The following is an 11189-nucleotide window of genomic DNA, read 5'->3' on the forward strand; positions in this document are numbered from 1 at the left end:
TAACGTACTACCCAACTAAACAAAACCAGTGCAGATGCTACACCATGTGCTGATGCAGTGCCTAATTGATGAATCTACAATTTGTGAAAGCTAAAAGCACGTGCGAAAGTTCTAAGAAAAATTAGACGTGGATTGCAAGCAAAAATTTACACTAGTCCACCGTGTGCAGGTGAAAGAGCTACTGAGCTTCTAGATTACTTTTTTCTTCCTCTCCCCCCTCCTTTTTTGTGAATGCCCGAGGTTCTTCATTTGTTTCAGGCCCTTGGAAACAAAAAAAAATCGAAGTAATGTAGGGTCAATCGATGGGGAATGGCTATAACCTCGGGCTCGCCTGGAAATAAAAATTTGCCCTTCAACCTATCGACCTTCAGAATTAGGTCAGATAAATTGAATTAATGCTAACATGCTTCGTTGTCTTCTTTAATTGTAGAAGGTAGGAAGATATCAACTTTGATTAAATTAGCTGTAAATCTATGTTAGCAAAATAATTTAGAATAATTCAAACTGTTACCACTATTGTTTAAATGACGATTTTTCAGTCCTTTTGCGAGTAGGTGCTGAAGTGTTTACTCTGGCTGCCTTTCAAACTGCACAAGATGAGTAAATTGAAAATTAAGTATCACTAATTATTTAAAAAATTTATAGTACCATACTGTATGTTCACTGTGTCTGCTAGATTTTATTATTGCTGGTGCTCATCCCGCAATCATATATGTTATTGCACATTCCTGACCTCCTGAATGTAAATAGAAATTATTAGATATTGACAATATTATCAATACAATTGTAAAATGTTTATGTAAATCTTAGACTTGCAACACATTATTAAAAAGTATCTTCTGCATCAGGGTATATACTTAATATTTCAACTTGTTCCGACTTTGAATAAGTATTGGATTGTGTGATGGGATACTAACCTTAAATAATCTGATCACTGTAAATCCTATGGTTTACAATTCTCCAACTGTTGTTATATATGATCAGTCTGTATTAAGATAATGTTATTATAATAAAAATCCTTCTTATTCAATAGACTAGATAAATGTTAAACAAAACATACATTTACCCAGAAATAAATATTTGTATCCAAGACCGGTCAGATGTCCAGTCACTACAATTCCATTTAAAGACTACCACCAAGCAATCAAATGTGTTTGTAACTCTGGTCACCATCAATACAAACAATAAAACTAGATAAATAAAATATAAATATAATAATAATAAGTTATACAGAAAAATAATTAAACTATAATTACCCAAAAATTATTTTAGACAATGTCTGTGTTCACAAACAGATGTCCAAGCAGTTAACAACATTGCAATATTTCCTGTTAAATACTTATTAAAAGTGCAATATTTCCTGTCAGATTCAAGATTTATAACATAAACAATGGAAAGGTCTCCACCTCCATTTCGATCCGATCCTGTTGGAAGATTGGGTAGTGATATGTAGATAACTATAGATTTACTGACTTTTGATGTTCATTGTTTCTAGTTAAGAATTTAAAACAGACCTGTACATCTGAAATAATGTTATGCTAAGCCAAATTATTCTGAGCACTGTAAATCAATGATAGCTGAAAACTGCTGCGACAATGTGTTTGTAATTCTGATCAGCCTGTAATAAAACATAACAATTGACTTATAATATTACAACTTGAAAATGACATGGTGAAGGTTTAACAAAACAAAATGGTTACCTATATAGTTTCTTCACAATCATCGCTCACTCAAAAAATTGTCTCCACCTCCACATTTCGATCAAATCCTGTTGTAAGACTGGGCATCCATAATGACATGTAGAAAACTATAGATTTACTGACCATATTGATGTTCATTGTGTCTAGTTAAGAATTTAAAACAGACCTGTACATCTGAAATAATGTTATGCTAAGCCAAATTATTCTGAGCACTGTAAATCAATGATAGCTGAAAACTGCTGCAACAATGTGTTTGTAATTCTGATCAGCCTGTAATAAAACATAACAATTGACTTATAATATTACAACTTGAAAATGACATGGTGAAGATTTAACAAAACAAAATGGTTACCTATATAGTTTCTTCACCATCATCGCTCACTCAAAAAATTGTCTCCACCTCCACATTTCGATCAAATCCTGTTGTAAGACTGGGCATCCATAATGACATGTAGAAAACTATAGATTTACTGACCATATTGATGTTCATTGTATCTAGTTAAGAATTTGAAACAAACCTGTGCTTTAGTTAGTCTTTCTTCACAATTTTTTTCTCTTGGCTTAGCTTGTTTTCAGGATTCTCATTCAACAGTAGACATTTGCTTTTGAATGCGGCAAAGAAAACACCAATCCTTATCAGCAAATACCAAACTTCACCATCCTTCTCCTAAGATGATATTTGAGATTCAGTTACAATCACAAGACAGTCAATTTATATTAACATATTATATTTAGATAAATTTCCATACTAACCTCAGAACAAAAATTTCCCAACAATGTATTCTTCATCGCCTATGTCACTGAGCGGAGATGAAGCTGTTAGAATCAATTAGTCTAAATAAAAGAAAATATCAAATTTAAACATTAACAATTTAGTTGTAAACGTCAACTACTTTAATCGTTAATGATCCCAATTTCTCCATTAGGCGCCCTTTGCTATAACAAGACCTTTTAAATTTCATGTAGTAAAGATGTCAGACAAAATTCTTCTGATTTTGGGACTACCATTTGCAGTTATCTTGAATAACTTTACAAAACTGCAAGTTCACTCAGCAAAACGCTGGCAAAAAAATTACAAAATGCAAATTAAATTTTCCCTACCTACTGCTGCTAAACAAATGGTTGTTGAACATAGACAGTGGCATAATTTTCATTTCAGAGTCATTTCCTTGCAAACCGTGAAACAAAAAGGTTTTGTATCGTGATTTAACATCCTTATTTTATTCTGTCACAATGTTATGTGACTTCATTCATTACAAGCTGTGTTATTGACCACTAGATGGCGTCCATTAACCCCCACTTCCCCCGCTAGATGGCGTGGCATTTACATTTCTTTCCCCCACTAGATGACGTGCCATTTACCTCACCTTCCTCCGTTAGATGTCACTGTTTGGGTACCATTTACCTCGGTATTCTCCCGCTAGAAGTCGCTCTTTGGAGCACCCGTTTAAACTGGTTACACCCGTTTTAACGTTAAGTTCTGCAACAAAATAAAAATATTCTTGTAAATTTTAAGTGGCTTTTTTTATATTGGACATTTTTAAAGCTCACCTCGTATTTGGCCTAGACCAGACGCGTCTCCTCACATTCCCCTGCAAAACAATAATTTAGAGAAATAAATAAAACATAATAATCACGTGTACTTAAATAGCCGTTCAACCATAAAAGAATACCATTAAGCAGTTCCCAATTGAAATCAAGACTAAAACGAAGATTTAATGAAGTTAAATACAACAATACTTTTTACCGTATTCGAGTCGCCATTCATTATCACGAAACTCCCAATCTAGACTAGTGTTGGTCCTTGTTTGCGGGCCTATTTCATTAATATCCAAATAGACTTGGCTGTCAGACTGCAGGGGGGTTATGGGTTACCTATATTAGTTCAATATTTGTTGTACTATGGTAGAAGACGCAAAATATTTACATTCGTACAGAGACCTCCACAAATGTACCACAACTATAACAACGTCGTCGATCAATTCGCCCGTGAGGTAAGTTGAATTTATACTAATTAGCTTCATTGTGTTCTTTAATTGTTGAAAGTAAGAGGATATCAACTTTGATTAAATTAGTTCTAAATCTATGTTACCAGACTAATTCTTAATTAAATCAAACGGTTACCACTAGTATTCCATTACTACAAGGAACGACTGTTTTCCAATCCATGTGTGAGTAGGTGCTGAAGTGTATACTCTGGCTGCCTTTCAAACTGCATAAAATGAGGAATCGAAAATTAAGTATCAATAATTATTAAAAAATATTATAGTACTATACTGTGTTCATTGGGTCTGCTAGTTTTCATCATTGCTGTTATTCATCCCGAAATCATGTATGTTAATTCACACTACTGCCCTGCTACTACTGAATGTAAATAGAAATTATTAAGCATTAAAAATCTTGTAAATTTTATCTTAACAACCTGCAAAACACTATTAAAAAGTAAGGTCTGCACATGTGAATCTACCTGATAATTTGAATGTTCTGACTTTGATCAAATATTATATAAGCAAAATTAATTTGATCATTGAAAGACCAGCACCAAGTATCCAAATGTGTTTGTACATCTGGTCAGCATCAACACAATCAATATTACTAGATAAATAAATACAATGATAATAAATTGTACAGAAAAGTAAATAAAACATTAAATTACCCCAGAAATAATTTACAGATAAAACTAGACAGTTAAACCCCGTTCACTGTCACAAACAGGATAATTGTCCAAACCAGTTAACAGCATTGCAATATTTCCTGTAGAATATTTATTAAATATGCAATATTTTCTGTCAAATTCAAGATTTATAACAATAAAAAAGAAAATTCCCCACCTACATTTCTTCATTTCAATCATATCGTATTGGAAAACTGGGCAGCTATAATGACTTGTAGAAAACTATAAATTTACTGACCTTTGATGTTCATTGTTTCTAGTTAAGAATTTAAAACAGATCTGTACTTCCGAAGTAATGTTATGCTAAGCCAAATATTCTGAGCATTGAAAGACTGCTGCGACAATGTGTTTGTAATTCTGGTCAGCCTGTAATAAAACATCAAAATTGACTTATAATAGTACAACTAAATATAGAAATGAATATATAAAATATAAATAAAACTAGATATAGCGAGCCAAATGTCCTAACACTACAATTCCAATATTTCATGTTCCAGCTACATTCAGCAGCTAAAAAGACAATTAATAATAAAAGTGGAAAGGATACAATTACCCAGAAATAAATATCTTCGTCCAAGACCGGGCAGATGTCCTGTCACTACAATTCCAATGTTCCCTATTCCAGCTCCATTCCGCAGCTAAAAAGACAAAATTTATAACAATAAAAAAGAAAAAGTATTGTACTGCAAAGTAAAATGTACAAAGCTTCTACATTGAGTTTGTTATTCTGTTCAGGCTGTACTAAAACAATACTGCTACCATAATAGACATCCTCAATCAGTAGATCTAGATAAATGATAGGTTATACCTGCCTGCCCTGCAACCACCATTCCTTACACATCTGTAGAACTATCTAGAAACAAAGGAAATATCTCTTGAAAATGACATGGAGAAGTTTTAATAAAACACAAAACAAAACAGTTACCTAAATAGTTTCTTCACAGTCATCGCTCACTCCTAAAATCGTCTCCGTCTCTACATTTCAATCAAACCATGTTGGAAGACTGGGCATCCATAATGACATGGACGAAACTATAGATTTACTGACCACAACTTGATGTTCATTGCTTCAAGTCCTTGTGTGAGTAGGTGCTGTAGTGATTACTTGGACCATCTTTGTGGCTTCCAAACTACAAAAGAAAAACTGAAATAAATTATATTCCACTAAACAAAAAGCTGAAATAAATTAGAAACGTACACACATCCGACAAACCCTAAAGAATAAAAAATGTTTGGTGACTAAAGCCCAAAAGAGGAAAACCTACACAAATACTTATACTTTGATTTGAGAATATTTGTTCACTTATATATATCCATGCCAAATGGGTTGCCAGCTTACTATGTTGTTGTTTCTATCGTTCATTGTCCATCCAGGAACAGCAGTAAATCAAAACAAAAGTCCTGAGAAAAAACGTAAGATAAAGATTCTTTTTTATACCACTACGACAAACAACTTAATAAAGGGGAAATAAAAGTTATGCTTACAACATTGCTCAAGAGCATTTTCTAGAACTTCCTATGTTTTAGATACGTGACTGCACACCTCCGCTGCCGGACTTCGTCTGAAGTTTGGCATAGCAGAAAAAATTGGCGGGAACTACTAGTGAGGCTGCGTTGCCTAACCGTTACTTATCTAATGGTTTTAACATGGTGTATTAGCATGGTGTACAAGGATGGTGAAAGAACTCTTCGTTATAACGGCCTATCTCGGCTGAAGGCTAATAGGGGTCTAGGTTAGATATTGTCAGAGACGCCTAGTGGCCGATATTGAAGTAAAAGGTAAAGGCTGCACCTGCTTGAAAAATTTTCTAAGTCCAAACAAGGGGACGTGTCCCATTATCCCATTACCTCTTAGCTATCAAATTACCGTTATAACTTTTCTTTTATTATATTATCGTATTTGACGTTTAGTTCGTTTAGAATAAATTTAATGATCAATTCTTTTGTTTAAAAGTAGCCCGTTATAATGAATTAAATTTATATAGCAATAGGAAAGGAGAAAAAAGAAAGATCTATACTGGGTTCGCACTCGAGACTCCCGTACTGTAATCGAGTGTTCTATCCATTAGACCACAGAATTTGTAATACCTTTCTTATCGCGACACTAGTAAATATGATGGTGGCGTTGGCTATATCTAACCTCAATTAGGCCACACCCACCTCCTATGAAACAGGCTTCATTCGAGATAGGCCTTAAAATGGAGAGTTGTTTCACCATCCTTGTACACCATGGTATTAGTAATGGTGAGACAACTCTTCGTTATAACGGCCTATCTCGGCTGAAGCCTATTTGTGGTCCAGGTTACCTACAGTGAGAGACGCTTAGTGGCCGATATTGAATAAAAAGTAAAGGCTGCACCTACTTTAAAAATTTTTTAAGTCCAAACAAGGGGACATGTCCCATTATCCCATTACCTGTTACATATCAAAATTAACTTCTAACCTTTGTGTAGTTATATTATCGTATTTTTATGTTTACTTCGTATAGAATGTGGAAGAAGTGGGAAAAAATCTTGTTTGTACTTGTCGCTCCTTAACAAAATAAAAATCAACAAAACTTTTTAGCTTTCCACTTTCCACTGTTTGGCAACTAATATAGAATTGAAATGTGTGGAAAAACAGTGGAAAGTAGAACCTAGCGCCGCACGTGGCCACTTTAAGTTAGGAAAGGAGAAAAAAGAAAGATTTATACTGGGTTCGAACTCGAGACTCCCGTACTGCAATCGAATGTTCTGTCCATTAGACCACTATATTTGTTATTACTCCCCTACCGCGACACTAGTACATCTCCTCCTTTGCCATTCAGTGGTTGGCGAATGATCTAGTTCCTAAGTAGTTCCGATGGTGGCGTTGGCTATAAGTCTCCTCAGTTAGGCCACACCCACCTCCTCTGAAAACAGGCTTCATTCGAGATAGACCTTAAAATGGAGAGTTGTCTCACCATTACTAATACACCATGGTTTTAACATGGTGAACAACAAATTTCATTTTCGTGATTCTTGTTAAATTTAGCATCTAACTCATATATATTTATCTAGTTTTATTGATATTAATTTTTTAGGTAAAAGTCGGGCTCGTTGTCTTGTCGGGCCTTAAATTTCTAGCGTACCTAATTTTATATTTAAAATATCTCTTAAACTATGAAGTCTAGAGAAAAACAAATTTAATATTCGTGATTCATGTTAAATATTAAATCTAAATTATATATGATCTATATTATCATCAGATATCATAAATGAGATCATATCGATCATAAATGAGATGATCGATAATATAGATACCTGTACAGTCTTATACATTATGTCAAAAGTTCTTTGAAAATCCACGAAGTGTAGTTTGGCTTCAGTATAGGTGGGTCCAAATATGTTTTAATTTTGAAAAAATTAATGTAGTAATCTTTAGGACCCACAATTGAACGTGATCAATGATTCTTCTTGGCAAACACATGGCTTGGAAATAAATTCCAAAAAGTTCTACTAATAAATCAGCACTTTGAGATAAATAAATCACTTTGTAACATTTTAATAATAACAAATATTTTTCTTCACTGCAATCGGTAAAATAACATTCAAATCTTTGGTATTATCCCCACAGTATAATCCTTACCAAGTTAATTATTACTTAAACAGGAACAACAAACACAACCTTGGTATTAAAAATTAAAATTATCACCTTACCTCCTTGTCCTGTCGTTGCTGAGACAGAGGCAGAAAAGCTTTATTTCCTTGGTAAATATATACGATCAAGATGTTGACAGCATTGCTAAATGTTTCTTGCAATACAAAACCTTTCAGTTAGCTTGTTCTTTTGTCAAGCTAGTGATATTTTTGTTGACAAAGTCCCACTGTTAGAAGCAATTTTGCACACTGGATTTGAAACTAAGGTGCACTGTGAATAGCATCTCCTCACTGTAAACTTTGAAAATGATCAAGCAAGAAAACACAATAAGAAAAAAAAGTGGAAACAATGGCACGGTAAAGTGCCTCCTTTTTATCTTTTCCTCTTTTTTTGATTACTTTCATTCAGCCTAAAGGTTAATACAAAGCCACGAAACAAAGATTAGTTATTAGGCATATAATACCAGCAGGTGTTGACTGATTGCTATACATGAACACACAGTAATGTTCTGGCCTATTGAACTTTGTCAATAGTTAGTAAACAGTGTAAAATTGATTTAAACTGTTAGATTAATAAGAGGAAATAAACCGGACAAAAGTTTTAAGGTTTCTTACCACAGACATGCAACAGAAAGAACACAAGCAATAAACCATTCCTAACTGGATAATCTATCAGCAATTCTTCAAACATCCTTCATTAACTATCCTACGAAAAATGAAATTATTATGTTTTGCCAACCCACAATTTTTTCTAGCTTATTGGTTCCTGTTCATCTTTTTTCTTGCCATTTGTTCAAATCCATGTCTCATCCTTCAACATTCCAATCTCACGTACATTCAATGACTTTGTTATTCTGTTGTATCTGTAAAAAAAAAAAACAAAAAAAAACAACAACATTGCATTACATTTCCAAATATATTTGTTAATAAATCTGGTTACTAATACCTTATTAAGTGTTAAGTGTCAAACCCATTACACGAAGTTGAATTTAAAGTGTCATACAATCTACTTTGCATGGTAAAACCAGGTTTCCAGCATGTTAATATGCCTCACTATCGTTATCAAGCCAAACCTAAATGACAGAATTTTATAAAATGACACTAATTTAGTTATTAAACATCTCATACCGTTACGCTGGTTCCGTTTTTTTTTGTTTCATCGTGGAATACGTGAATGCTTGAAGAAAATAAGATTCATGGGGCCAACACTACCAGTCTAATAGCTGCTACGTCTAAATTTTTGAAACCACTTCCAACCATATCTAACAAACCCTAAAGAAGAAAAAATGTTTGGTGACTAAAACCCCAATGAAGAAAACCTACAGGAATAATTGTATTGAAGCGAACAAATATTCCCAAATAAATGATATCTTCATGCCCAATGAGTTTGACCAAGAGCTGCCAGCTTAATATGTTGGTGATTCAATCTTTCGTTGTCCATCCAGCAACAGTAGTAAACTGAAGCAAAAAAACCTAAAGAAAAAACATAAAATAATGATTGTTTTTATAATACCACTATGCCAAACAACTTACTAGAGGGAAAATAAATGTTACAATTAAAACATTGCTCAAGGGCATTGTCTGGAACTTCAAGTTTTTATTTTTATGTTACTTATGTACCTGATAGAACTTCCCTTTGAAATACACTTTCATCATTCAGTACTTTCTAATGGTTTAGTTTCCTCCACCGCAAACAGCTTTATAACTCAAAAGGCTGAACACACCATGAGATTTACAACTGCAATCTGTAAACCATGCTGCACAGACCACAAGAGTTACACGATATAACCTACAAAAAGAAGGTACTGGCATTTAACACATATCACATAAACCAATTAATCTGTGAAACAGTTTGTAGTACCTCTTGTGAATTGACGATGGATGCAAATCTTTGAAATGCCACCTGTCAGCAAACTGTAATGAAGCCAAAATTTTAAATAGCCTAAAAGCTGTCCATTCTAATAAAGATTAAATTTCCAGCAAAGAAACAAAGAAACAAAGAATTAATAAATTGTAAACCAAACTATTGATGATGTCCATAATTGGTTAGCCGACAGCATGTTCATACAACATTCAAATTTAGACTATGATGGGCATAAAAACTAAATCTTCTGCTACAAAACACTTTTGTCTCCACCTTCACTCCTGCTACTGTTTTCTAAATATTAGTTTCTTCCCCATTAATTTGTCGTCAAGGGTTGCCACTGTGTTAAGTCTTTAGTATGCAATAAACAAATAAAAGCTTTTACCTTATGGGAAGACTGTAAACTGTACACAAACGTAAGAACGTAGTACTTCTACCAGTTAACGGGACCGGTGATTAACTAATTATGATGAAATGTGGAAAAGAAACTAAAATACAGGAAAATCTTTGCGGAAAGGCTACCAAAGTGCGGAAATTTTTATTTCCGAACCGCACTAAAATGCGGAAAATTTTTTGTGGCAAGGACACTAAAATGCGGGGAAACATTTGCAGAAGAAACACTAAGATGCGGGAAATTAGTTGCGGAAAGAATACTAAAATGCGGGAAAAGTTTGCGGAGGGGACACTAAATTGCGGGAAAACTTTGCGGATAGGACACTAAAATGCGGAACATTTTGCGGAAGGGATACTAAAATGCGGGAAATTTTTGCGGAAGAGATACTAACATGCAGAACGAGAGCTAGAACGCTGGCAATCAATCCATTCGACGCAGAATGAAAAGTTACGTCGATTGAGATGTGTTTGATTTAATTATAACTTGAAATGCGACCGCTAGATGGCTTTGAAAAATTTAAAAATGGTAACTCTTGAACGGTATATGCTAGAACGCTGGGAATGAATCCATTCGACGCAGAATGAAAAGTTACGTCGATTGAGATGTGTTTGATTTAATTATAACTTGAAATGCGACCGCTAGATGGCTTTGAAAAATTTAAAAATGCTTACTTTTGAACGGTTAGAGATAGAACGCTGGGAATGAATCCATTCGACGCAGAATGAAAAGTTACGTCGATTGAGATGTGTTTGATTTAATTATAACTTGAAATGCGACCGCTAGATGGCTTTGAAAAATTTAAAAATGCTAACTTTTGAACGGTTAGAGATAGAACGCTGGGAATGAATCCATTCGACGCAGAATGAAAAGTTACGTCGATTGAGATGTGTTTGATTTAATTATAACTTGAAATGCGACCGCTAGATGGCTTTGAAAAATT

General features: G+C 33.9%; 2 long non-coding RNA genes across 2 annotated transcripts; one reads left to right on the forward strand and one right to left on the reverse strand.

Annotated features, from left to right (window-relative positions):
* Positions 1 to 454: 454 nt before the first annotated feature.
* Positions 455 to 983, reverse strand: LOC130689101 (uncharacterized). Its single transcript, XR_009000651.1, has 3 exons — positions 918 to 983; positions 654 to 736; positions 455 to 587 (listed from the first exon to the last, which is right to left on the reverse strand). It is a non-coding gene; the product is annotated as an uncharacterized LOC130689101 (long non-coding RNA).
* Positions 984 to 7608: 6625 nt separating this feature from the next.
* Positions 7609 to 8396, forward strand: LOC130689257 (uncharacterized). The gene is made up of 4 exons (XR_009000686.1): positions 7609 to 7725; positions 7777 to 7930; positions 8004 to 8102; positions 8169 to 8396. It is a non-coding gene; the product is annotated as an uncharacterized LOC130689257 (long non-coding RNA).
* Positions 8397 to 11189: the final 2793 nt, after the last annotated feature.

This window comes from Daphnia carinata, chromosome 9 (assembly GCF_022539665.2).
Source record: "Daphnia carinata strain CSIRO-1 chromosome 9, CSIRO_AGI_Dcar_HiC_V3, whole genome shotgun sequence".
NCBI classification, from domain to species: Eukaryota; Metazoa; Arthropoda; class Branchiopoda; order Diplostraca; family Daphniidae; genus Daphnia; species Daphnia carinata.